Source organism: Aegilops tauschii, chromosome 3 (genome assembly GCF_002575655.3).
Source record: "Aegilops tauschii subsp. strangulata cultivar AL8/78 chromosome 3, Aet v6.0, whole genome shotgun sequence".
NCBI lineage: Eukaryota > Viridiplantae > Streptophyta > Magnoliopsida > Poales > Poaceae > Aegilops > Aegilops tauschii.
The window spans coordinates 404,170,372-404,176,468 of record NC_053037.3 but is presented as its reverse complement, the minus strand read 5'-3'; positions in this window follow the sequence as shown (position 1 = coordinate 404,176,468).

Sequence of the window (6,097 nt, the reverse complement as noted above, 5' to 3'; positions counted from 1 at the left end):
CGAAACAATTAGGTTGACTTGACGAGCCTAGCATGTACAGACATGGCCTCGGAACACAAGAGACCGAAAGGTCGAACATGAGTCATATAGTAGATACGATCAACATGGAGATGTTCACCGATAATGACTAGTCCGTCTCACGTGATGATCGGACACGGCCTAGTTTGACTCGGATCATGTATCACTTAGATGACTAGAGGGATGTCTATCTGAGTGGGAGTTCATTGAATAATCAGATGAACTTAATTATCATGAACATAGTCAAAAGGTCTTTGCAAATTATGTCATAGCTTACGCTATAGTTCTACTGTTTAAGATATGTTCCTAGAGAAAATTTAGTTGAAAGTTGATAGTAGCAATTGTGCGGATTGGGTCCGTAAACTGAGGATTGTCCTCATTGCTACACAGAAGGCTTATGTCCTTAATGCACCGCTCGGTGTGCTGAACCTCAGCGTCGTCTGTAGATGTTGCGAAACATCTGACATACACGTTTTGATGACTACGTGATAGTTCAGTGCGTAATGCTAACGGTTTAGAATTGTGGCACCAAAGACGTTTTGAAACGTCGCAAAACATGTGAGATGTTCCGAAGACTGAAATTGGGATTTCAGACTAATGCCCATGTCAAGAGGTATGAGACCTCTGACAAGTTTCTTAAGCCTGCAGACTAAGGGAGAAAAGCTCAATCGTTGAGCATGTGCTCAGATTGTCTGAGTACTACAATCGCTTGAATTGAGTGGGAGTTAATCTTCCAGATGAGATAGTGATGGTTCTCCATAGTCACTGCCACCAAGCTATTAGAGCTTCGTGATGAACTATAACATATCAGGGATAGACATGATGATCCTTGAGCAACTCGCGATGTTTGAGACCGCGAAAGTAGAAATCAAGAAGGAGCATCAATTGTTGATGGTTAGTAAAACCACTAGTTTCTAGAAGGGCAAGGGCAAGAAGGGATACTTCATGAAACGGCAAATCAGTTGCTGCTCTAGTGAAGAAACCCAAGGTTGAACCCAAACCCGAGACTAAGTGCTTCCGTAATGAGGGGAACGGTCACTGAAGCAGTACTACCCTAGATACTTGGTAGATGAGAAGGCAGGCAAGGTCGACAGAAGTATATTGGATATACATTATATGAATGTGTACTTTACTAGTACTCCTAGCAGCACCAGGGTATTAGATACCGGTTCGGTTGCTAAGTGTTAGTAACTCGAAATAAAAGCTGCGGAATAAATGGAGACTAGCTAAAGGAGAGATGACGATGTGTGTTGGAAGTGTTTCCAAGGTTGATGTGATCAAGCATCGCATGCTCCCTCTACCATCGAGATTGGTGTTTGCGTTGAGCATAAACATGATTGGATTATGTTTATCGCAATACGGTTATTCATTTAAGGAGAATAATGGTTACTCTCTTTATTTGAAGAATACCTTCAATGGTCTTGCACCTAAAATGAATCTCGATCGCAGTGATACACATGTTCGTGCCAAAAGATATAAAATAGTAATGATAGTACCACATACTTGTGGTACTGCCATTTGAGTCATATTGGTATAGAATGCATGAAGAAGCTCCATGTAGATGGATCTTTGGACTCACTCGTTTTTGAAAAGATTGAGACATGCGAACCATGTCTATTGGTATGAAGAAACTCCATGCAGATGGATCGTTTGGACTCACTTGATTTTGAATCACTTGAGACATGCAAATCATACCACATGGGCAAGATGACTGAAAGGCCTCATTTTCAGTAAGATGGAACAAGAGAGCAACTTGTTGGAAGTAATACATTTTGATGTATGCAGTCCAATGAGTGCTGAGGCATGCAGTGGATATCAATATGTTCTTACTTCACAGATGATTTGAGTAGATGCTGAGAATATTTACTTGATGAAACACAAGTCTGAATTATTGAAAGGTTCAAGTAATTTCAGAGTGAAGTTGAAGATCGTCGTGACAAGAGGATAAAATGTCTATGATATGATCATAGAGATATCTGAGTTACGTTTGGCACACAATTAAGACATTGTGGAAAGTGTTTCACAATTAATACCGCCTGAAACACCACAGTGTGATAGTGTGTCCGAACATCATAACTGCACCCTATTGGATATGGTGCATACCATGATGTCTCTTATCGAATTACCACTATCGTTTATGGGTTAGGCATTAGAGACAACCGCATTCACTTTAAATAGGGCACCATGCAATTCCGTTGAGACGACACCGTTTAGAGAAACCTAAGTTGTCGTTTCTTAAAAGTTTGGGGCTGCGATGCTTATGTGAAAAAGTTTCAGGCTGATAAGCTCGAACCCAAAGCGGATAAATGCATCTTCATAGAATACCCAAAAAAGTTGGGTATACCTCCTATTTCAGATCTGGAAGCAAAAGTAATTGCTTCTAGAAACGAGTCCTTTCTCGAGGAAAAGTTTCTCTCGAAAGAATTGAGTGGGAGGATGGTGGAGACTTGATAAGGTTATTGAACCGTCACTTTAACTAGTGTGTAGCAGGGCACATGAAGTTGTTCCTGTGGCACCTACACCAATTGAAGTGGAAGCTTATGATAGTGATCATGAAACTTCGGATCAAGTCACTACCAAACCTCGTAAGTCGACAAGGATATGTACTACTCCTAAGTGGTACGGTAATCCTGTCTTAGATATCATGTTGTTAGACAATACTGAACCTACGAGCTATGGAGAAGCGATGGTGGGCCCATATTCCGACAAATGGTTAGAAGCCATGAAATCCGAGATAGGATCCATGTATCAGAACAAAGCATGGACTTTGGTGAACTTGCCCGATGATCGGCAAGCCATTGAGATAAATGGATCTTTAAGAAGAAGACGGACATGGACGGTAATGTTACCGTCTATGAAGCTCGACTTGTGGCAAAGAGAATTTTCACAAGTTCAAGGAGTTGACTACGATGAGATTTTCTCATCCGTAGCGATGCTTAAGTCCGTCGGAATCATGTTAGCATTAGTTGCATTTATGAAATCTGGCAGATGGATGTCAAAAACAAGTTTCCTTACCAGTTTTCGTAAGGAAAGGTTGTATGTGATACAATCAGAAAGGTTTTGTCCTAAGGATGCTAAAAGGTATGCTAGCTCCAGCGATCCTTCCATGGACTAGAGCAAGCATCTCGGAGTCAGAATATACGCTTTGATGGAGTGATCAAAGTTTTTGGGTTTATACAAAGTTTGTTAGAAACTTGTATTTACAATAAAGTGAGTGGGAGCGCTACAACATTTCTGATAAGTATATGTGAATGACATATTGTTGATCCGAAATGATGTAAAATTTCTAGAAAGCATAAAGGGTTGTTTGAAAGGAGTTTTTCAAAGGAAGACCTGGATAAAGCTGCTTACATATTGGGCATCAAGATCTATAGAGATAGATCAAGACGCCCGATGATACTTTCAAAGAACGCACACCTTGACATGATTTTGAAAGAGTTCAAAATAGATCAGCAAAGAAGGAGTTCTTGGTTGTGTTGAGTATTGAGTAAGACTCAAGACCTGACCACAGCAGAAGAGAGAGAAAGGACGAAGGTCGTCCCCTATGCTTTAGACGTAGGCTCTACAGTATGCTATGCTGTGTACCGCACATGAAATGTGCCTTGCCATGAGTTGGTCAAGGGGTACAATAGTGATCCGGGAATGGATCACATGACAGCGGTCGAACTTATCCTTAGTATCTAGTGGACTAAGGAATTTTCTCGATTATGGAGGTGAAAAGGAGTTCGTCGTAAAGGGTTACGTCGATGCGAACTTTGACACTAATCTGGATGACTCTGAGTAGTAAACCGGATTCGTATAGTAGAGCAGTTATTTGAAATGGCTCCAAGTAGCGCGTGGTAGCATCCACAAGATGACATAGATATTCGTAAAGCACACACGGATCTGAAAGGTTCAGACCCGTTGACTAATAACCTCTCTCACAAGCATAACATGATCAAACCAGAACTCATTGAGTGTTAATCACATAGTGATGTGAACTAGATTGTTGACTCTAGTAAACTCTTTAGATGTTGGTCACATGGTGATGTGACCTGTGAGTGTTAATCACATGGTGATGTGAACTAGATTATTGACTCTAGTGCAAGTGGGAGACTCTTGGAAATATGCCCTAGAGGCAATAATAAACTGGTTATTATTATATTTCCTTGTTCATGATAATCGTTTATTATCCATGCTAAAATTGTATTGATAGGAAACTCAGATACATGTGTGGATACATAGACAACACCATGTCCCTAGTAAGCCTCTAGTTGACTAGCTCATTGATCAATAGATGGTTACGGTTTCCTGACCATGGACATTGGATGTCGTTGATAACGGGATCACATCATTAGGAGAATGATGTGATGGACAAGACCCAATCCTAAACCTAGCACAAGATCATGTAGTTCGTTTGCTAAGAGCTTTTCTAATGTCAAGTATCATTTCCTTAGACCATGAGATTGTGCAACTCCCGGATACCGTAGGAATGCTTTGGGTGTACCAAACGTCACAACGTAACTGGGTGGCTATAAAGGTGCACTACAGGTATCTCCGAAAGTGTCTGTTGGGTTGGCACGAATCGAGACTGGGATTTGTCACTCCGTGTAAACGAAGAGGTATCTCTGGGCCCACTCGGTAGGACATCATCATTATGTGCACAATGTGACAAAGGAGTTGATCACGGGATGATGTGTTACGGAACGAGTAAAGAGACTTGCCGGTAACGAGATTGAACAAGGTATCGGGATACCGACGATCGAATCTCGGGCAAGTAACATACCGATAGACAAAGGGATTTGTATACGGGATTGATTGAATCCCCGACATCGTGGTTCATCCGATGAGATCATCGTGGAACATGTGGGAGCCAACATGGGTATCCAGATCCCGCTGTTGCTTATTGGCAGGAGAACATCTCGGTCATGTCTGCATGGTTCCCGAACCCGTAGGGTCTACACACTTAAGGTTCGATGACGCTAGGGTTATAGGGAATAGATATACGTGGTTACCGAATGTTGTTCAGAGTCCCGGATGAGATCCCGGACGTCATGAGGAGTTCCAGAATGGTCCGGAGGTAAAGATTTATATATGGGAAGTCCTGTTTTGGTCACCGGAAAAGTTTCGGGTGCTATCGGTAACGTACTGGGACCACCGGGAGGGTCCCGGGGGTCCACCAGGTGGGGCCACTGGCCCCAGAGGGCTGCGTGGGCCAAGTGTGGGAAGGGACCAGCCCCTAGGTGGGCTGGTTCGCCTCCCACAAGGGGCCCAAAGCGCAGGGAAGGGGGGAAGGGGGAAACCCTAGGCTCAGATGGGCCTAAGGCCCACCTAGTGGTGCGCCCCCCTCTCTCCCCCCTTGGCCGCCCCTCCAAGTCCCATCTAGGGCTGGCCGCACCCCTTTGGGGGGAACCCTAGATGGGGGCGCAGCCCCTCCCCCTCCCCTATATATAGTGGGGGTTTTGGGGCTGCCATACACATGAGAACATCTCTCTTTGGCGCAGCCCTATCCCTCTCCCTCCTCGTCTCTCGCAGTGCTTGGCGAAGCACTGCTGGAGTACCGCGCTCCTCCACCACCACCACGGCGTCGTGCTTCTGCTGGACGGAGTCTTCCCCAACCTCTCCCTCTCTCCTTGCTGGATCAAGGCGTGGGAGACGTCACCGGGCTGCACGTGTGTTGAACGTGGAGGCGCCATGGTTCGGCGCTTAGATCGGAATCAACCGCGATCTGAATCGCTACGAGTACGACTCCTTCATCCGCGTTCTTGCAACGCTTCCGCATCGTGATCTACAATGGTATGTAGATGCACTCCCCTTCCCCTCGTTGCTAGATTACTCCATAGATTGATCTTGGTGATGCGTAGAAAATTTTGAATTTCCGCCACGTTCCCCAACACTTTTATCCAAATAAAACCTAGCACAATTGACCATATTGTTTTAGGAATTTTTAGAACTGAAAGGACATCTTTATCCACTGAGTGTGTCTCGGTAATAATGACGATTGATTAGGGGATAAATTGTACTCATAAGTATATGAACAAGTTATCGACCTGAAGTAAATGTGGTCGGAGGCACTCCAAGGAAAAAGGATAAAAGAAGA